At 42.4% G+C, this 22554-nt stretch overlaps 1 protein-coding gene across 5 annotated transcripts in view; it reads left to right on the top strand.

Moving 5' to 3' along the window:
- The window catches only part of FAM110B (family with sequence similarity 110, member B), a 105409-nt gene that overhangs the window by 34639 nt on the left and 48216 nt on the right, over window positions 1-22554 (top strand). For 3 of the 5 annotated variants that reach the window (XM_005871652.2, XM_014544109.1, XM_014544111.1), the window contains one exon: window positions 14706-14790. The gene's annotated coding sequence lies outside the window, so the exon portion shown is untranslated. Of the gene's footprint in view, window positions 1-8665; window positions 8859-8967; window positions 9159-14705; window positions 14791-22554 lie in introns of those variants that run through there. The other 2 variants (XM_014544110.1, XM_005871651.2) reach the window with 2 other exon arrangements.

Below are 22554 nucleotides of genomic sequence, written 5' to 3'. Positions count from 1 at the left end.
AAACTTCCTGGCTTCTTTCCAGACATTCGAACCTGGCCATATCTTCCACGTGTACAAGAATGCCTTTAGATAAAAGGAGAAAATTATCCAAATAACTATGGGAAAGAATATCTAAGCCGTACTTAGCGGTGCAGACTTGCACCAGTGCCAACAGAGGCTTGCTCTAATGTTTAATAATAATCAGCAAATTGACTGATAATCCAGGCTGAACTTTTGGTTCCCACCCTAATGGTTTGATTTATGGCCGAGGCCGATGAGCGCACATCAGTGTCCCGTGCACTTACTAGCAAGTTAACAAAGCTAAGCTGTACCATATAGACGGGCTGTAGGACAGATCCGACGACAAGGGCATGTCAGGCAGCCTGAACCTCCAAGCCGGAGACTTTAGAGGGGCTACTCATGAAAAACTTACCACCCGTAGTTTTTCCCATGGGTGGGGAAAGTACAGAGTTTAAAAAGCAACTTATGTTCAATGTTAGGAGAAAAATTAAACAACTCAGACAAGTCAACCATGCAGAGACAAGAACTATTCACATTGTGGCCTTGCCCCTAGATATTTTCTCCATATGTATACACAGAGATGTCTGTATATGTACACAGAGAGATCATTTTAACAGCAGTGGAATCATACATTGATTTATGATTTTCACTTAATATGTCAGCTACATTTCCATTTAATAAACATTATTTCATAATACATATCACTTTTGAAGAACTGCATAACGTAACATTAATTTTTATGTATACAGCATCATTTATGTCATCATGTTGGCTATTGTTGAAAAAGTTTTTCATTTTCTGTTTTTGCTCTAGCAAGTATGCTGTGATAAATACCTTGCTTCTATATTTTTTGTGTATATCCTCTAATATTCAGAATTAATATTTATACGTGATCCCAACTAGTTCCTTAGGATATTTTCCCAAAGCGAATGGCCAGTGTTAAAGGCATACACATCTGTAAAATTTTCAAGAACGTTTTGCAAATTGCCCCAGCAAGAAAGTTGTGCTTATTTAAGTCTCAGAAATTCTGGATGTTATTAACAAACTCTTACCAGTATAACATGTCCCATCTGGATTGTGCTCAGGGCATGATGGTTGTGTTTATATTATATATTTCTTTTTCTGGGTCAGAAAAAGGTCAGAAAAGGGGATCGTTTTTCTAATAGCATGAGTATCATTTGGCCGGGATGTTTTAATTTTGTCATCAGCCAAGCAGGAAGAACTTAGATAATGTCTGCAAAATGCTGGGCACTCCCTAAATGCTTGCTTTATATAGTAAATCATTTCTTCATTCTCCTGTTACAGATGAGAAAATTCAAGTGAAGAGAAGTTAAGTAATGTACCCAAAGTTTGCAGCTGGAAAGTAGCTAGATTAGGATAAAATATAATGGGGTAGAGAATGAGAAGTATTGTTCTAGCAACATAATTTCTTCCAAGGACTATCATTCAGGATATAACTTTGGAAGTTTCTGTATGACCTATTTTCGAGACATTGAAAGCGTCAGAAAGGCCCAAGATGAATTTCATAACAAATTACGTTCTTGTAGTTGCATATTTGTTTAGATAAAAGTCTAATCTTTCAAAGTTTGTAACGTTGAAACACAGTGATGAACATTCATGCCATGCATACTTGTAGTTCTTCCATGAAGCTTTTGCTTAAAATAGCAGCATGCATTACTCATGGGAGAGTATATGCCTTGATGTTGGACAACAGTGTAGAGATGCACTCAAGAACTAGTGCTGATGAGAAACAGAACCATTAAAATTATAGGAAAATTTACTTAACTGAAATTTGAAGGCATTCCGCTTTGGGAGACAAAGCTGAAATTTAGACATTCGTCCGCTTATTGTCATGTAAAGTTTTACAGGAATGGTCCTATGGTCAGTAGAGAGAGGGTCTCATCCCGGGTTCTTTCGATAGTACAGAGATTATTGATGAGGTAAACAGGCTCATATCCTAGAAGATTCCTGTCAGTGTCTGAAAAAACATGGTATGATTTGAGAACAGAAGGGAAGCTAATAAGCTCAGAACTACTTCTGCAACCTAATTCATAGGTCTTATTAATCGTTACATCTAATTATTATTACACCTAATTATTATTAGGTTATCATATCTAATTACTATAGATAAATTTATTTAATAATGACAATTACTCTGCCCAAGGGGTAAGTAATTTTTGGTTTGTAGAAACAAACATTGTTAAAGATGGCTTTTGTTAGCAGCATTCTCTTTTTAATCCTCACCCAAGGAATATGTTTTACTGATTGTAGAGAGAGGGGAAGGGAAAGAGAGAGAAACATTGATGTATGAGAGAAACATCGATTGGTTGCCTCGCATACTCGCCCCCACTGGAGATTGAACCCGCATGTGCGCTGACTGGGAATCAAACCCGAGACCTCCCCGTATATGGGACAATGCCCCAACCCACTGAGCAACACTGGCCAGAGCAGCAACATTAATTTTTATCTGCCAGAATGCCCGTTCATTTGGACATGTGTGTTCTGATACCAACAGGTACTTGCACTTGTATGAAATGTCCATGTGCGGCATCCTACCTCATCAGCTCACGAATGAACCCATGTTTGACCTATAGATCCGTATAAATGTAAATGAAAGGAAGGTGGGAGTTTTTATTTCTAGAGAATGTAAAAGTCATTTTATTATGCAATGCTTACATTTGTGTGCAGTGAGAGATTTAAAAGATTCCCTGTAATTGATTGTTTGACTTTGTAATTAAGAAACAGTCACTTAGATAAAAATGAGCTGCTCTAGAAGGCAGGTGAATAAAAAAGATGCTTTCCTGAGAAGAATGTGTTTGTGAACTAGAACCCTGAAATGCAGCCTATAACCGTCATACTGAAGACTTCTTAATGTGAGTGCTTTTTGCGTAAAAATTTTAAAACTTTCTTGTGTTATCCTAAGTGTTTAGTTTTCTCAGCTTTGTGGGGAAGATGCCTGTTTTGCAGGACTGCCACATTCCAGCTGTCTTCTCCATCGTGTCCACCTGCACAGAAACCCTCTGTGGGTTCTTCTTAATTGTGGAACGTAGCGGTTACCATTGCTTTAGCAGGCGGGAGAGCGTGTGTGCTTCCTATAAAAATCTAGCTCAGTATGAGCAGGGGTCATGTTTTTAAGGAGGACAGGGGTTGGCTGGGTAGTTTTAGGGACGTGAGGAGGCCTGGAGCCTGGACAGACCTATGTGGCCTGCTACCTTTACAGACACATGGTACTTTTGCTCTCTGGGATAGGGGTGCTGCTTGTAGGAGGTATGAAAGGTATGAAACATAGCAGGTGTAAATTTTGTTTGTATAAATCTTTTTTAGGGTTAGTGCCATACCTGAGAAAGTCTTTTTTCTCTTCTTCTATCATGTGACTTCTTGCTTCTTCCAAGAGACCAGTTACATCCTTGGCAAGAGAGGCTGAGCTCACTGAAGGCCTCATGGCTTTATCATAGAGGATACAGCGGGAAGGTGGCCAAGGAAATGGGGAGAAGGGGCCTCGGGAGACGATCCAGCCAAGCACTGTGGTCAAGAACCAGTGACATGCTGTCCAGCCGTGCAAGGCTGGGTGGGTTCTGGGAAGTCCCCCCACCACGTATGTGAGCTGCGCTGGATCGTCAGCCTACACATGGATACGTGTGTGAAGTGGTCAGATAGCCAAGGCGGCCGGAGTATCTGTTCTTACTTTGGTAGCAACAGCTAGCCATGGGAAGCAAGCCTCCCCTCGAATTCAAAACTCCTTAGCTGTCTCCTTGTTTCCTACCCTTCCATTGCCCTTCACCAGTATTATAAAATCGGAATCGCTAGAGGGGAAAAAGGCTTTGAGGAGACACTACAAGATTATAAACTGCACCCCACAGAGAGGATTCACACATATGTCTGTGTATGTATGGAGCCTGGTAAGACGCTTGTCCAAACATAAGCATCTTTCTCAGCGGGAGGCTTCACAGGGGGCCCCCAGAGCTGACTGCACAAGGCATCCCACACTGACATACAAAGGAACCCCTGAGGCCCTATTCAGGCAGGGGGTCACTTCATGGTAAACAGGTCGGATGCTAAGAATCTGAAAAGAGAGAGGAGCCAAGGGCCGCACATGCGTTTGGAGCTGCTGGAGTAATTTCCAGCAGCCTGATTCATTTTTTCCCCAGCCCAGCCACGTTACAACTGCATTGAGTACCCCAGATGCCACATTCTTTAAAAAAGCTGATGTGTGGGTGTTCTGAACAGAGAAGGAAGGGGCACCAGTTACCCATTTGCTTGCCCAGCAGTTGTCCTACAGCTCCTGGTAGCCACAGGAGACTTCCACAGCTTGGGCATTCGTTCCTTTTCCTTGTGATGGGGGTGGGCGGTGTGCTAGAGCCCCTTGCGTGTGCTTAGGGGAGCCGCTTGCTACCACATCTGCCCAGTTCCACCAGCAGTGAGTTCGTGTTGGTGGCCTGAAATGCCACCGTGGAAATGCTACATACAAGCTATCTATTCCATCACTCACTGGCCCACCACTCGTTACGGGGACCACCCAGGACTGCTGGTCCCTCCCCCTACTCCTGGCAGCGCTGGGGCCTAGACCTGAGCTGGGGGCACCGCAGCAAATGGGAGAAATGTCAGCTTGTGATCGGGCTTCCCCACGCCCAGGTCCCTGTTCCTCAGAGCAGAAACCACTGCCCTGGGCCCCTTCCAGCGAGATGGCGTTTCACAAACAACTGAAATTGAGACACTTCTGGTCAGAATGTTCTGACCAGTCTAAAGTTGTGTGGAAGCCACAAATCATTTCACTGGCCAGGGGAGAAAGCTGAACGTTCTGTTGGAACTTCTCAACACACAGGCCCTCCTCTCCTCATTCTCCCAGGTTAGAGAATCCAAACAGACTTTGAAGAAACAAACCCCTCCGGTGAGGTCAACCATTTCTCTGGCGACCGTCTGCTCCTACTTGCCCAGTGTAGCAAATGTGAAATGTACACGCTTTTATTCTTTGTGCAGTGAAGTGTGAGCAAGGGTTTTGACTTGGGAGATAATGGGAACCTATTCCTAGAAAGAACTTGGGGGAATCAATCAGCCATCAGATTTCCAGAGGGCTTTGACCTAACGCTTTTCCTCCTCTTGTGGGAGCTGTTCCCAGCTGTCCGCACTCCGCCCTGTGTCCTTGGGTCCTGGGCCCTCCAGGACTTTGCCTTTCACGCACACTCCAGCCAGAAGCCTCCTTTAGTTGCAGACCCCACTCTCTGTGTCCACTTACGTGCTTTCATAGCAGCCTGCACGTCCCCGCAGTTTCCCCACCAGAACCACTCAGTTGTTAATGAGTAACTTATGTTTATCTTCCTAATGAGAATGGACAGTCCAGTGGGAATCAGAATATTGTCTCACTGCCTTCAGTATCCCCAATGTCCAGCACCGTCCTGGCACATAGTAGGTGCCTAGAACTATGGAGTACATGAATGCTTTTTCAGATTCAAGGAAGAGTTGATTGAAGTTCAAAGATAAAAGTGCTATCCCCGAGGTTAAAAAATATATAGGCTCACCTAGTCGAATGGTAGTAAGAAAGTTTACCAATAAGCTAATACTCAGTTCCAGATGAATATTTGTTCTAAATACGCCGAAAGATAAAGACCTAAGAAAGGACAGTGACCTCCTTTTCTTAGGATGCGTCTGCTTAATGTCTTATACAAAACAGGCATGAGACAAATGAAACAGCTTTTTAAAACAGTGCCCTTTTTTTTGAGCTCGCAGTCTGTTAAATGAAGAGGAAGGCAGGGCTGTTGGCTGTTTCCTAAATAAATGCCTAGAAGTGTTACTAGTCTGTATCCTGGCAGCCTCCAGGGAGCTGTGCCTTAGGCCAAATCACGGAAGCCAACTCCTCTTGGAGTTGGAGCTCCTGCTAATGATGATTGCGCTTTGTTAGTTCACGTGGACGATGCTTCGAGGTGGCACACACAGCAGTTTCTTTAGAGGTGTGTCTCCATCTTGTTTTGCAAGCCTGTGTTTGTGTCTACATTTGTACACCATTTTTCACTCTTGAATTTATGGACCGTGAGTTTCTTTGCTGTCTTCCCCTTAAAGTTTATGAGCCATACCATTCCTTTCTCTGGCTTATTTCCCAAACAGTCTATGGTATACAAAGATTGAAAAATGCCTCTGAGTCAGCCTTCCTTTTCCATGGCTACTAATTAATCCCTGAGAATATTTGGTTTCTTAGAGCAGGTCGTAATGGTTGTTGAGGATGTTAGCATTTTGTAAAGGTTTTCAAGTAAAAATCAAAGCAAAGCAAGTCTAGAAAAATGCGAAGTTGGCATCTCATCACTGGATTGGAGCTTGACTGGTAGAACATACCAATTTCTGGGAATTATGAAAAATAAATTTAAAAAATTTTTAATCGTCACCCACTTAGAATAATTATAAAAGCAATGTTTATGAAAATACATTTCATTTTCAAAATTGAGCTATAGCTATTAAAGTCTGTATACATTTTGGGGGGACACACTGTGTTTTTATTGACTTTTAGAGAGAGAGAGAGAGAGAGAGAGTAAGAGAGAGAGATCAATGTGTGAGAGAAACATTAATTGGCTGCCTCCTGTACATGCCCAGACCGGGGACTGAACCCTCAGCCTTTTGTTATACGGGATGACCCTCCAACCTATTGAGCCACCGAGCCAGGACCGGGAAATAAGTTTAACATATTAACAGATTTGATTAATATCACCCCAGGACTATTAAATTTGTAGAACGTATTTACAAGAAAGGGAGAACCAATAAATATATAAGCTGCAGGGACAGAAGTTGCATTTGTCTGGCTAACTTCTCTCTCCTTTTCACATAAATTTGTTGTTTTAAATTTCATCAAACACCTCATTACAAACTTTCCTTGATTTATATTTCATAGAAAACACTTTTCAAATGTATAATATCATTTAATCTATATTGCAAGTCATTAATGAAATGTAATTGTAAGCCCTTAATTTCCTGAAAATTCCTGTTAAGATTGGTTCATATAGAATTAAGTGAAATTAGAGAGTGTTACATAGCCAAAAAGTTGGGGGAAATAATTTTGGTTACCACAGTGAATCCCCATAACAGCTCTGTATGATTAATCAAGCCTGCCACCAGCTTGTCACTATGAATCACTTCTAAATGGTGTATCTGACAAAACTGTACAATAGAGAAGTGTTTAGACACTTCTTGTTTTGAGTTGGGTGTTACTGGGAAAGAAGGTAGACAATATGATGTGGTGAAAAGATTGCTGCTATTAATAATAACTTAATTTAGAACTCACTCTGTGCCAGGTCCTGTCCGAATCCTAATAGCTCATTGTCAATCCTGCAAGGCGTCTCTGATTATTGCCTCTGAGACCCAGAGACATCCAGTCACTAGTCCCAAGTCAGGCAAGTAGGAAGTAGCTGATCCAGAATGTAAACACAGGTGGTATGGCTGTTAGAATATGCTCTTCACCCATGCTTCCAACTGCCTCTCACAGGATTTGGCTCCTAGAACTAATTTTACCATTAAATTGTGCAGTGGGCAAACTTTTCTGTTATTGAAAATATATGCTGTAAATATGATATGGAAAGGCTTGTGAAAACTCAAGGAGGTCAAGGGGCATACGAGCAAGAAGTACACAGATAATTTCCTTAAGAGATAAATTTCAACATACACAATGTGGTCGTGGTAAGCTTTTCAATGTGACCAGGAAAAATTCTATTTTGGTCCAATATATTATTAGGCTGACTATATCATCCAGTTCTGTTTGATTATTAGAAATCACAGAAGTTAACAGAATTTACTTTGAAAATTGGATATTCACTTTTTTCTTAGTATGAGTTCTACTCAACTATAGTCTCTGAACAGATTCAAAATAAGATATCTTATTTGATAGCTGGTCATCATTTTAGGCTCAATCTAGGGCAAAGTATTTAATCCAGGTAAAATGATTATGGAGTTAAAAATACTTTATTGAAGATCATCCAAAAACTCCACAATAATTTTAACTCCATAATCATTTTACCTGGATTCAAGAGTAGGCAAATTTCTTTAAATTTTTTTGTACAGTGATTTCTGGTACCCCTTCCATCTCTTGTAGCTCTAAATTATTATTGATTACTGTCCTCAGGAGTATGATTTTTGGCACCTTGATGAGCACTTTTCCACTATGCATAGAAATTACATGGTATTTCAAAGTCTATTGGAGACTAATTAGCATTTTAGGACAAATAAGTGGCAAATTGCTAATCAGGGTTAATAAAGTAAGCCTCAGATTTTACAGCGCTAGCACTAATACCTTCGAGGTATTGATTTTGCCATTTATTCTCAGTGCCGGAATCCGCAGTGCAAGTCAGCTGGACCCGACGTGAGGGGTAACCACTCTTTGTTTCTCGAGATTGGAGGCAAAACAAGAATGCACTTTAAAAATCACTTACAGTTTACAAGGTGGCACATTCATCCTCAAAATGACAGGAAATCAAGATGATTTTGTCTTTGGGGTTTAATTTATTAAAATTTAATTTGCTCCTGTGCTTTGCTCCAGTAGCTCTGTGCTCGCAAAACTAGCTATAATTAGATTAGCAGCCTGCTAAACGCTGGTGACAGCCTGCGCCTCAGAGAGCATGTGCTGGATTCCGCCCGAGCCTCTCCTCATTGGCTGCGAGCATCACTGCTCGCCAGCTTGATAGGTTTCCACTGTACTCCTTATGCATTGGAGACATAGATACAGAGATACTCCACTGTGTTCTGGCAACGGTGGAGGTGCTTAGCTGGTAACGTTACGGGAGGAGGAAGGCACTGAAGAGAAGGCGTTCTTCTTTGTTGTAGAGCATCGGCAGTCAGCCACTGCCAGCTGCCAAAGGCGATCAGTGAGGAAGTTTCAGTTCATGGTAATTACTTTGAGTCTTTATCTCGCAGGGAAAACCCAGCCATGCATGAAATGAAGCGAGTTCATCGTGTCCCCTGTTTAATTTGATCCTGCTTTTTTTTTGTTAATAGCATGCCTAGCCCGGCGTTCCGTACCAAAATATGTTCTCCGGGAGAAGGCTTGGCTGGTGAACAGCTACTCGATTCATGAAGGAATATTGTTTTTACCTTGTTCCAAGCGTGCATGTGCTGGGGAGTGATTCTTATTGGTTCTCTTCTGTTTTGGAAAGCCTGAGGTTGCATCGATCGAGGTGTCTTTGGAGGTGCGTTTCAGTATCCTGTTGACTTTGTGTGCATGGAGCCCAGGCTCTCCGGAATAATGAGCAGTCTGGGAGAGTTCAGGGAAACACGTGAATTAGGACAGGGCAGAAGCTCTCCTGAGGCCAGTGCAGGGTCCTGGGGGAAGTAAGTGCTATTGTTTCTTCAAAGCTGAGTGCAGCCTTCATTTTGGATGGTTTTCTTTGTTTCGCCCTTTGTAGTTTTCATTAAGCCTTCATACCACGAAGAGTGAGAGCATATCTCATTCTGCCAAAGATATGTATAGGTGTGTATTCACCTGGGCCAAAGAGAGAATTTTTGACTCCGGGGCTTTGTTTAACAGGGATGTTGCTTTTGGAGTTGAAATTAATCACAGGAAGGTGGGGTTCTTACCACTCAGACTAATGCTTGGCAACATTTTAAATCTTCTGTTAATGATTGCCTGGATTGTTTTCCACCTCAAACAATAAGTAATCTTAAAATTCTGTAATAAAGATGGTACATTCTGAAGGAAACATTTAAATGGCCAAGGCTGAGCTTAAAGAAACCCAAACAAGTGCATTGATTTTGCTTCTCTATGCACCTTCTCCGTAGAGTTCTCTTTTATTTCAGAAGAGCCCCCTGCTACCATTTAGTCCTCAAACTTAAACATGGATATGCTCACCGTATCCGATTGTGGAGACCACAGAAACTTGTGTATTGAGTCACCAGTCACACGACTGGCTGGCTGCCACCATGCGTCTGCTATCAGTGGAGAGCCAGTGGTATCTGAAAGCCATCGGGAATTATTTCCCTGCTCCTGAAAAGCCAAACGTGGCCATTTAAGTACTTTGTTTAAACAAAACTGCTTTGATTTAAAAGTGTATACGGGTTACAGGGGTTCCGTGTATTGTTTGGTAGAGGAAAACTTCAGATCACTAACTCTGCTCCACTGCCCCTCCCCAAACCCCTCCCTTGTCCATTCTGAAGGTAATAAATCATCCAATGTAATAATTCATTCCAATATCAGTCTTAAGGAAAAAACAAGTATTATGAAAGTTTGTCAATTATTGTAATACAGTATCACCTATAACAGCGGTTCTCAACCTGTGGGTCGCGACCCCTTTGGCGGTCGAATGACCCTTTCACAGGGGTCACCTAAGGCCATCCTGCATATCAGATATTTACATTACGATTCATAACAGTAGCAACATTACAGTTATGAAGTATCAACAAAAATAATTTTATGGTTGGGTCACAACATGAGGAAATGTATTTAAAGGGCCAGAAGGTTGAGAACCACTGATCTATAATAAGAAAGGTTGATAGTCATCCATTGTGATACAGGCTCCCTGTGCCTTTAAGCAATCTGCAGTGCTCAGTTTTAAGGTACCATGTGTGCTGAAATGACCATAAGAGGGGTGCTCTATTGAGCACTTACTTCCTCGTTGGACTCCCTGGGAACAAACCCCACCTCCTTCCGATTCCAGAAGGTGGCAGAGCAGTGGTGGAAAGTGCAACAAAAGATGTTGCCCTTGTTCACGTGTGCAGACCCTGCTCTCCCGGTTCACTCCCTCATTCTCTGTATCCACACTAAGGCTTGGACGCTCCTTTGGGGAAGAATAAATTGATGTCATTCTATAATCATCTCTCCCTCTTCATCTCCTAAACTGTTTCCTAAATTACCTTGGTCTTTAAGAATTTCTAAGAGGCAGACTGCCTTAAAAATAAATGAGTGTTGCCCCCGCCAGTGTGGCTCAGTTTGTTGGGCATCCTCCTGTGCATGGGAAGGCTGCTGGTTGGATTCCCGGTCAGGGCACATTCCCGGGTTGCAGGCTCGACCCCCAGTTGGGGGCGTGCAGGAGGCAGCTGATGAATGTTTCACTTTCACATCTATCTTTCTCTTTCTAAAAATAATTTTTAAAAATAAATTATTGTCAGGTGTAAAAATTGTACTAGTAAACCTCCTTTTATGAGCTTAGCCCTGTGTTAAGCTGTGTGCCACCGAAGCTGTGGGGGGTATTCTAAGTGGTGTTGACTCCCAGGGGCTGGGTCTTAAAAGACTCTTGGTGCCTGGAAGGAACTTCTTCAAAATGTAACATAAGTGATATGTGTATATTGTGTAATGCACTGTGATAGCCTACCTTCCACCATATACTAAAGGAGCATTTTTCTAATAGCACCAAATAAAATGTTATTTACATGTTTGCAAAATCTGCACTTTTAACTTCAGCTGAATCACATCTTACCATCTTTAATTACATTAAAAAGAATCTTTATATATTTCTGAGATAAGAAAGTAAAAGATAAATTTCTTGGGCACTTTAAAATTTTGTTCTCTCCCCTCCTTGTAATTTCATAGCTCTTTACTGATGAGAGAATGACATTACTGACCCATCAAATAGGTCTATTAGCATGAACTAGAGTACAAAACATATAGTATTTTTAAATGAAAACAGTCTCGGTTATAAGTAAGACTTTCGAAGTTTTTCTCCTAGCGGCTTATAATCACAGCCGTAAAAGTGGTCATCAGTTTGAAAATGAAAAGTCACTTCATGTAGAATATGATGTGGCGCGAAGCAGCGGGGCTGAATGAACAAGGCCTGGACTGATTGTAACAAGGAAGGAGCACTGGGTATACCTGCTATTGGATGGAGGAGTATGAGTGGCTGTGTGGCTGGCCCCTTGGCCATCTGTGATATGAAAAGAACGGAGGGGGATCTGTCATTAGCAATCAATAAATATTTCAGGGTTGACCCTCCTAAAGTTTCCTGGATTGAAAAAACATTTCAAGAGACACTAGGCCTGTCATCTAAGTGTATTTATTTATTTTTCTTTCATTTTATTCAATAATTAGCGGCACCTACCCTGTGCTAGGTTCTGTGCTAGGTTCTGTGCTAAGCCTTAGCCAGAGAAAGATGGAAGACACAGCCCACCCCGCAAGCAACAGCCTACTTAGGGGAGACAGCAAACAATAATAGGGAGTGTAAAGAGCAGAACGGGGCACTTAGCTTGGTGAGTGCACACAGGGTGACCAGTTCTCTAGAAAGGGGGCTGGAGGAAACCAGAAGGCTTTAGGAGTAGAGAGCTAGTAGTGCCTGATCCAGAATGAACTGTTTCCCATCCATCTTGTACCACATCCACTACCATTAATGTTAAGTGGGGGTCAGTGTGGGCCACAGATCTGTTCTCTCTCTCTTATATTGACTTTCAGTTTCACCATGTGTCTTATTTGTGACCCGTATTAAATGTAATAAATTGATCACTGAACAATGTGGGGGTTAGGAGCACTCAATCCCACACAGTCCAAAATCCATATAGCTTTTGACTACCCAAAAGCTTAACTATCCTCAGTATCCGCGGGGGATTGTCTCCAGGACTCCCCCCCACATATAACAGTATCCAAGGATGCTCAAGTCTCTGATATAAAATGGCCTAGATCAGTGCATACAGTCAGCCCTTTGCATCCACGGACACCCAAGCGAGGACAGAAAACAGTACAGGTGTTTATGGAAAAAAATCCATGTGTAAGTGCGGACCTGCATAGTTCAAAACAATGATCGATGGTCAACTGTATAAACTATATATTTTTTTCTTCTGTCTCTTCTAAGAATACACATTAGATTGTTGCATGGAAGTGTTTTTATTTGTCTTAATAGATTTACATCACATGGGATTTGAAAAAACTTTAAATGTATGTGAAAGTTTAAAAATGCATCTCAAAGGACTTACAAAATACTTTAGTTACTCTTGGACTCTTAAGTAATTTAGTGATCATTTCTGGAACTGTTGGCATTGCCAGGAATTGTCATTTGTTGTTGGATGCCTGTTGACTCTTTTATTTATTTAACCAGACTCTTTTATTTATTAAAGTCATTTGTTTTGTACATGCTTATTAAAGACAAGCTTGTAAAATGTGGGCTTCGGTTATAACACTTGCATTTAATCTTACTATGATTAAGGCCTTTTGCTTTTCTTATACACTTAATTGAATTTAGACATATTTTAAATCTTGCCAAATTTGGAAGGCAAGTTCACTATCAGGGTCACCAGGCTTGCCACCAGTAAAATGTGTACATGAAAACAGATTTTCAATGCTGCAGGGCATGCAGTCAGAGATCCCTCCTAATTCTGAAGTGTTTTGCCCTGGTCAGGCCTCCACACTTCCTTTTTCACAAGCCGTCCTTCCCCAGCCTTTACTCTCTGAGTGGGAAGTGTCCTCAGAGCTGATTGTCAAAGGCAGCAGCTCTCCAGCCCTGATGGCCTTCCTCCTGTGTCCCCCTGTCTCTGACTGCTCCTTCCCAGTCTCCTGTCCTACCCACCTTTTTTGTGTGTGAGTGTTAATCCTCACCCAAGGATATTTTTCCATTGATGTTCAGAGAGAGTGGAAGGGAAAGGAGAGAGAGAAAGAGAGATGTGAGAGAGACACATCGATTGGTTGCCTCCCGCAGCACACGCCCTGACCAGGGCCAGGGATCAAGCCTGCAATCCAGGTACGTGCCCTTGACCAGAATCGAACCTGGGACCCTTCAGTCTGCAGCCCGATGACCCTCTATCCATTAGCCAAACTGGCTATAGGGCTCCTACCTACCTTTTAAGTAGATATTCCCCAAGGTTCTATCCTTCATCAGCTTCCTGTCACCTGCTTTCCATTGGTTGGTTCATCCATTGCCACAGACTTAACTGCCACTTCTGTGTCCCCACTTCAGGCCCTGGCTGCCCTCCTCTGCCAGGAAATTGCTTCCTTCAATAGACCCATGGCTCATGTCCTCACTGCCTCCAGGATTCTGCTCAGATGTCTCCACTTTCCAGCCCAGTGGGACATTCTGAGATGGTATCTATTATATTTAGTCTCCTCCTTCTGGAGTATAGACTCAGAGGTCAGAGATTTTGGTCTTAACCCCCAGAGCCCAGAACAGTAGAACTTGGTTCCTGAGTGGGCCCCTGGTTCCTGGTCTGAAGTGGGGGTTGTGTACCACATGGGCTCTAAGGCCCTTTGAAACTAACACCCCATCTATCAACCTCGGGTGGACTGACTCAGTTCCAAAAATGAGATGACATCCTGGAAACCTTTATGTGACTTCTCACAACTGGATGTTTATATTCTCCTTTCTGTATAATTGCTGTCTAAGGTTGAGTGTCTCCTTAAAAAATACAGCTGAGCTCTGGCTGGTGTTGCGCAGTGGTTGAGTGTTGTCCTGTGTACTGAAGGGTCTCAGGTTCGATTCCCAGTTGGGGCATGTCCGTGAGGCAACCAATCGATGTTGCTCTCACACTGATGTTTTTCTCTTTCCCTCTCCCTTCCTCTCTCTCTAGAATCAAACCATATCCTTGGGTGAGAATTAAAAATAAAACAAAACACCACAGTTGAAGGGAGCAAAACTCTTGGCTTTAAATAAAGTTTATAAAAACTAACACATTTTGGTTTACCTTCATGTTTGTTATTTGTATTTTAAAGCTTACTGGCTAACTTTTAAAAGAATTATCATTTTCTGTTGCTACATATATTTAATTGACTGCCTATTTCTGTCAAATAAAACAACAATAGCAGCCTTTTCTTCCTCTAATTTCAGATACTTCTGCTGCAGGGAGTACTTTAAGAAAGGAAGGACTCCTGTGACTTCTGCCTATCCTCCGTGAATTACTCATTCCTTTCAAGTAAGTATATTGCTTTGCTTTGACCCATTCTCAGCAGAAGTTATTGATTTTCTCTGAAAACCTGTGTCATTATTACATTAAGACAATGAGGCAAGGTTTCAGATAGTTTGCTGTCTGGCAAAAAAAATAAAATAAAAATAAAGAGTCCCCTCCTTTGAGGTCCCTGCTGGCACCAAATAGTAGTAGTGATGATGATTTGCTTTCCCAAAGCTTTCCACGATGTCTTCTACATACCAGCAGTTAGAGTTTTCAAAGCTGTGTTATATTTAATAGTAACCAGGTAGGTAGCTGTACATGGATTTGAAGACTATATAAAACTGGGTATCTTTACTCAACAGTGAGCAGTACACTGTCTGTAGCTGGGGAAATGAGGTGGTGTTTTCTGACACGCCAAATAGTATGGGATCAGCACCAAGTGCCCTGGGAGTTTTGGGAAGGAGATATTCACAGGATGGCCTCTCAAAGGAGGCCATGTGGAGAGGGTGGGACCTATGTGCCAGCCGAGGGACAGCCTGAGAGCCGGGCAAGTGCTGGAGGTGTGTGTGCACCATGGAAGGCACTGCTGGGTACTTTGCCCCATGTCCACGCCACTCCCAGGTGGTGGAGAGTCTGGAGGCATCCTCTCACCAGACCCATGAAGGAGCTGAGGAAGTGGACAAACGTCAAGGTCCCGATGTCCCTCCTCTTCACAGAGGGCCTGAGAGCAAGTGAGGAGATTGGGAATGTTTCTGAAATAGAGAGACAGCTCTCTGGCTAAGTCCTGTCTGCAATGACATGAAGAGTGGTAAAGAGCAGCCCTCATGAGAACACAAAGTCTTGTCCTTGATGCCATATTCCCCAGTGACCATGTGTTCTGATTTGATTGACAGCCTTCCTGGAGTCTCCTCTCCAACCTCTTTAGGTCCTGTACCATTGCTTATATAGTGCGCTATGCATTTTATCATTTGTTATTATGCAGGACATTGTTAGGTAGATGTTAATACTGTCCAGTAACCTCAGAATCTGTCTTAGCCTGACAAGTAAGAATCAGCTTGTACCAGGTGGAATTCTACAATCTATCGAAAGAGACAAAGAGAAACCAGCAAAACCTACCCTGAAATCCACGTCCCACCAATTACCTTATCTTCTTATCTCAGATATAAGAAGTTCTGATATGAAAGCCTTGGGCTCCTGTTGGCTCGAAGGAACGGGGTACCTCCCACCCCCAGGCCTTTATCAAGGGGGCAGGGAGGAGTAGAATTGCCCCTGAGCACAGGTGGATTGAATGGGGAATGCTTCTGACTGGGCTGTACTCTGCATCAGCCTAGAAGCCCTTCCATCTGCCCCCAGGTGAGGGCTTTTCTGGGATGTGGGACTTTCAAATGCTAAAAGCAGGAAAAGTTCGCAGCAAACAGGGGCCTATGGGCCCCTCTCATGGTGCTCAGCACCTCTATTCTCATACCCAGCCACGTGATGTTAATGCTCACCGAGCCAGTTTCTGACAGCAGGTTATTTTGCTGCTCCTAGTGGCCAGGAAAGGATTGGGAGGGGAGAGGGGGGACACGGGGTTTGAGTAGACATGGCTATAACCTTAGCTTCCTGCTCACCACGGCTAATGGACTTTTCTGCACCTCAGTTTCCCATAAGCCAGAGAAGAATAACAGCAAGCTAGTAGGGGTTTGGGGAAGGTTACATGGCATAGTTCTGGAAGTGCCTGGCACACATAGACATTCGAGAAGTGGAGGCCCCTCCTTCCTCCCTCCCAGAGGAACTATCTGGAGAAGACAGTCAGTTCCCTTCGCAGGCATAGCCATCTTGAGCTTTGTCAGTATCATTATTTAGCTAGGTCCTGCTTCGGGAAGATTAAAAAGGGTTTAACCATATGATTCATTAATACAATGTCACTTGGGTTGTCGACACTAAGTCCTGGCCCCTACATCTAATTCTCAAGTAGATCATGGTGTACAAGTTACTTGAAGTTGGTTTTATACCAGTTTTCCCATAAATAAGATAGGAACATTTATTTAGTGCTTTAAAAATTATTGAGAAAAGAATAGTTTTTGTCTTATTGGCCAAATGTCTTCAACTATTTGGGGCCATTTTTGCATTTAAAGTTCATTAAAACTGGTTCTTTTCTGGGGTCTTATGAAGACATGTGTATTATATTGTCGTCAACTTTTTTCACTACTCCTTAATTTATGTACTTAAGATTTGTTCCTGGAATACAAGGAGGATTCTTCTTAAAAGTGGTACCATGTTAAAGAAACTAAAACGAAAATGAAGGCATAAAATGACCTTCTAATAGTCTTTCAGTCAAACTTTTTGAGTTTTTCCAACTTATAATATAAAACCTCCTGTGTAGGGTATGTGTAAGTCATCTTTAAAGGAATACAGACACCGATTTCTATGCATTATTCATATGATTGGAATTTCAGGTTATAATGTTCCCTTTGGTTTTAGTTTCTTCTTATCTTCTTCAAACTTAAGTAATTGATAGTTCCTCTTGGACAGTTTCCTTTTTCATAACTTCCCTGGGAGGGCCTTTTGTTCTTTTATAGCATAAGTGGTAGGTACTTGAGAAATTGCTGGGAGCAAAAACAAACCTTTGCAGATTTTTTGTGTGTTAAATGGTCCTGACCAAAAATAAGTGCTGTTTTCCCCCAAACACTGCTTTTCTCCATTTCAGTGTTTCCTAAAGTTGATCCTCCATTGAGAGTGATTTGTTCCTTGTCCATGACTCATCTGTCTTTCAGGCCAGCATCTCTCTGACTTTTGCCTTTTCCTAGATCAGCTCTTTGCCAAGTGAATGACTCAGAGCTCAGGTTCCACCAGTACAGTCAGGTGTGGCTCCTCCAAAGCCATCTCAGCTGACCTTGAGCAAGGTGTCCTTGGGAGCCAGGGAAAGCCGGCCACAGTAATGAGACCCATGCAGACAGTCAAACAGAGCCAAGCTCTTGACCTTACGTTTGCTGCTTTTTAAAAATAATGAGGAAGAGGAGGGGACATTCTCTAGAAAAAGTAGCTAGGATTTTAGTTGTTTTATCCTGCTTTATTTACAAGAATTCAGTAGGCTGCTGAAAGCATAGACATAGGGCTATTCCCCTCTCTAAAATAAAATACTCTTATACTCACATGGAAAGTATAATGCTGTTTTTGAAGATTTAACATATATTTATTATGAAGTTCAAGAGACCACTATTGATTACAATTAAATTGTTAAGTTACCAATTTATGTGGCATATTTAAAATGCTAAATTTTTAATCAAGTGAAAGACAAATTCTGTAAGTTACTGTGTGTGCCTAATTTTTTTTAAAGTTATGAATGACTATTGCAACATAAATCAGTCCATTGTCAGTGTCGTCATAGCTTTCCTACAAAGATCAGCAGGAACATTATCTGTGGAAAGCCTGCTCTCGGAGAAGTGCTGGAGGTGCTATGTGCTTCATCACAGTCTTCACTTGCCCGCCAGAGCAGATGTTGGAATCTTCATTGAGTAGATGAGGATGCCAGAATTAAAGAGTTAAACCTCATACCAAAAGGGAGCCAATGATAACACATTCGCTGGGTATAAAACTCAAGTCTACCGAGGCTCTTCTATCAAACCCTTACCAGACCTTTCATAACCAGTTTATTTTGTGTGCTGATGGGTCACAAATGGAATAGGAAAGTTGGTTGGGGAAGCTGTGCAGTGGAGAAGGTAGAATGAGAAAATGACAAGAAAAAATGGATCTCTGGTGGAATATTCTAGAAACCACAGAAAGTCTTCAATTAATTAAAGAAGGGAAGAGAACAAAAAGTCAAGTAATGAGAGATGGAGACCATAACAGCACACCCATTAGAGATACAGAGTGATTGCAATTATGCCAGGAGAAAAGCTAGTCTGTCAAGACTTCCATACTTTATTCTCCAACCTGTTAAGTGTCTGCTATTATTAGTAGGCATGGATTGAGAACGTGTTCCTGTGTTCTGGCTCCTCAGAGAAGTTCAGAGAGATGTGAAGTTCATCAGGACTGTGTGATTAGTGAGCCTTAGAGTATCCTCTCCTCTCCTGGCCGGTCTGTCTCTTTAACAGCCTGTGCAATTATAGCACTCTTCCATAGTGCTGTGGGCAGAATATCCGTGTCCCCTGCCAATTCATCTGTTGAAATCCTAATGCTCTGTGTGATGGCATCAAGAGATGGGACCTTCGGGAAGTGGTTAGTGTCTTTATCAGAGAGGCTCAGAGAGGTCCATAGCCCTTTCTGCCAGATGAGGACACAGAGAGAAGTCAACAACCCAGAAGAAGGCCACCACCAGAACACACCATGCTGGCACCTTGACCTTGGACTGCCAGCCTCCAGAATTGTGAGAAATAAATGTTTATGTTTATAAGCCGCCCAGTCTATGGTATTTTGTTATAGCCACCCAAACACACGAAGACACCCAGGTTGAAAGTGGTCTCTATTTTGGGGTAGTATTTGGACATACCTCCTCTCATAGCTTCACATATCTTTCTTGGTCTATCCTTGTGCTGAAATACATGTCTTCCTTTTACTTGAGTTTTATGGGTCTAATTCTTGATAGGAAACATTTAAAACAGAGCTGCTAAGCATTATAGTTGGTCAAAGAGAGACAGTTTTCGCCATAATAGTCAGTGAGAAGGCCCTTCCTCTGGAAGGAAGCCCTGGTGAGTAACTCCTGGTGCTGTACCATGTAGGCCCATTCAGGCATCAAGCCCTGCTGACTTTTCCTCATGCATCATGCATTTGCATTGCTGTCCCTTAATCAACCACTAATGACTAAGCCTTATGCTGGTCTGCCTCCCTCTAGTAGTGTGGCTAATTCACTAATAGTTCATTCTACGACATAGGATGGCTCAATTGGGTGGAACATTGGCCCATGCACCAAAATGTTGTGGTTCAATTCCCGGTCAGGGCACATACATGGATTGCAGGTTTGATGCAGTGTTGGGGCATGTATGAGAAGCAACCGATCAATGTTTCTCTCTCACATTGATGTTTCTCTCTCTCTCTATCCTAAACGTTAAACTAATCAAAGTAGGGAGTAATCAAGGCATAATTAGCTTTATCAAAGGCCCTTTAAGTCTGGACTTCTCAACTGCATTTAAAATACGGATTTGTTTACAAAATCCTGCTTAGATACAGTTCTGTTTTTTTAGCTCAAACTAAGTGTTCCCTAGAGATTCATGCATTCAACATTCAACAACTCAATTAGTTGTGATTGGCCCAAATTCACTAATTGCCATATCCTTCAGTTTGGGGGAGGTACCATCTCACAGGACCACACATCAGAGCTGATGCAGAATAGGGAGTGAGTGCAGCCGTCCGCTGTTCACACTCACAGGCGTCATGTTCTACATGTATCCAGCGGGGATAAGAAATGTTTCCTGCCCCAGAGTCACATCCTCAGTCATTCCTGTGAAGGGATAAAAACTTTATAGTGACAACTATTTGTCCTGGAGTTGGAAGTGAAGAAAATGTGAGGTCCAAGGAAGTGAAGGATTTTAGGCAGAACTAAAGCCCTGATTATGCAAAAGAGTGGTGTGGCTAATTCAGTAATAGTTCATTCTACGACACAGGAAATATTCCACTACTGAACTCTGAGTTCAAAGCTTTGGTCTATTCTAATAGGCCGTAGAAGGGTCAGTGAATGCCCGGGGTCTATTCTATGTATTTTGAGAAGTCTGCAGCCTGTTTTTCCTGAGGGTCAAGACTCCTCTGGAGGCGTGCTTGTGACCAAGACCTTGCTGGCTGACCTTCCCATCTCCTGTGGAGAAGAAAAGAAGGTAGTGGAGTGTATTGCTGATATGCACCTCACTCAAGAGATGAAGAAACTGCCCTAGCCGGTTTGGCTTGGTGGATAGAGCATCGGCCTGCGGACTGAAGGGTCCCAGGTTCGATTCCGGTCAAGGGCACATGTCCGGGTTGCGGGCTCAATCCCCAGTGGGGGGCATGCAGGAGGCAGCCAATTAATGATTCTCTCTCATCATTGATGTTTCTATCTCTCTCTCCCTCTTCCTTCCTCTCTGAAATCAATAAAAATATATATTTTTTAAAAAGAGATGAAAAAACTATTTTGAAGCATCACTGAAATGACAATTGGCCTATAAATAGGGTCAGAGTTTTAAGTGATATAAGATTCTCATGCTTTCCTTCAGGCTCAATCCCCAGTGGGGGGCATGCAGGAGGCAGCCAATTAATGATTCTCTCTCATCATTGATGTTTCTATCTCTCTCTCCCTCTTCCTTCCTCTCTGAAATCAATAAAAATATATATTTTTTAAAAAGAGATGAAAAAACTATTTTGAAGCATCACTGAAATGACAATTGGCCTATAAATAGGGTCAGAGTTTTAAGTGATATAAGATTCTCATGCTTTCCTTCAATCCAGACTTTTTTCTGGTAAGCTTAACGCCCTGAACACCTACCATTCCCCCTCTCCCAGGGGAAGAGGGGGTGATGAAGCTCCACTCTTCACCTGTTGGTGTGGATTACTTTCCAAGAGGTTCCTCTCCAGTGCCAGTGCAGTTTTCATAGCATCATTGCGAGGAGAAATATGGTAAATATTCCCACCCAGTAGCATTAGATTCTAAGCAGAGCCCATGGAGTAGCTCTCACCTTGTGTTCTCCCAGGACCCCTCCCAGTGTAAGGACACTGCCTTACAGGGTATGTCAGCATGGTCATCCCTGCTCATAGGAGGCATGCAGGGGCCGGGCAGACAGATACATGACTCTCTTTTCCCCAGCCCACTGCCATCTCTCTGCATCTCAGGCTCTGAATCCTTGCTCTAAACCTGGCAGCAGATGGCAAAATTAGGAGGAAAAGCAGGGCTTCATTTTCTCTTATTCTCCTAGTTTTATTTGTGGCTCAACATTTTATCTTGTACTTGTAAGGAAAAGACAGCCCCCTCTTTCATCTCTTGGTCATGCCCCTCCATTTAGTACAAGAAAATGTTGGAAAGCTAATTCCTTTATAGATTTAATTTACGCGTTTGACGGTTGGCTTGTCGTAAACCAGGAAGATGCATACGTTTCTTGAACCTGAGCCTGAAAAGTTTCACTTTAGGAGTTTTTAGAGAGGATAATGCATTGCCCTGAAGTGTACCTGGCACATGGATTTAGAAAGCATTTTAAGACTTACGTTCACTTTCTCCCCAGAAGTGTACACTAGATACATACTTTTTCTCTGCATTGAACCTGCCAAGGACTTGTCCCCATTATGTAATGTGCTGCATTCTGCTTTGGTATAGCTGTTACTCCTCACTGCCTGCCTTGAGTGCTGCCTGCCTGCCCATGTGGCATTGCCCACTGCACTGGTGTCCATCGGCTGTGTGCAGTGATAATTGTCCTAACAGGACCCCCAGCCCTTCCGAGAGGAGGGGTCTCCAGGACTGGGAGGTCTGAGTAAATTGCATCATTTGGAGCCTTTGAGAGCATCTCTCTCTGTTAACACCCTTTGCTCACTAAGCAATCGATGGAGAGATTAAGAAAAGTGATATGATATGTTGTGACTTTAAATTTGCCATTCAGAAACAGGAAATTGAGACATCACTTGAAGTCATTTTCAGCCAGATCTGCAGCATTTTAGGGTTTCTCGTGGGATCTTATTAATGGTACTTGACATTGTAACATGTTTGCAGTGTACCTTACTATCTTAAATACAACTGTGTTTCACAGCACTTTATGTATTAGACATTTGCACCCAATTGATCTCTTCCTTTTAAGACTACTGAGACATGGTTTTGAAGTGCTATCTGAAGTGTTCTTATATTTTAAAAGTAATAAG

This window comes from Myotis brandtii, unplaced genomic scaffold (assembly GCF_000412655.1).
Source record: "Myotis brandtii unplaced genomic scaffold, ASM41265v1 scaffold351, whole genome shotgun sequence".
In the NCBI taxonomy this organism is placed as follows: domain Eukaryota; kingdom Metazoa; phylum Chordata; class Mammalia; order Chiroptera; family Vespertilionidae; genus Myotis; species Myotis brandtii.
Note: the sequence above shows the minus strand (reverse complement) of the source record. Positions and strands in the feature narration are given on the sequence as shown.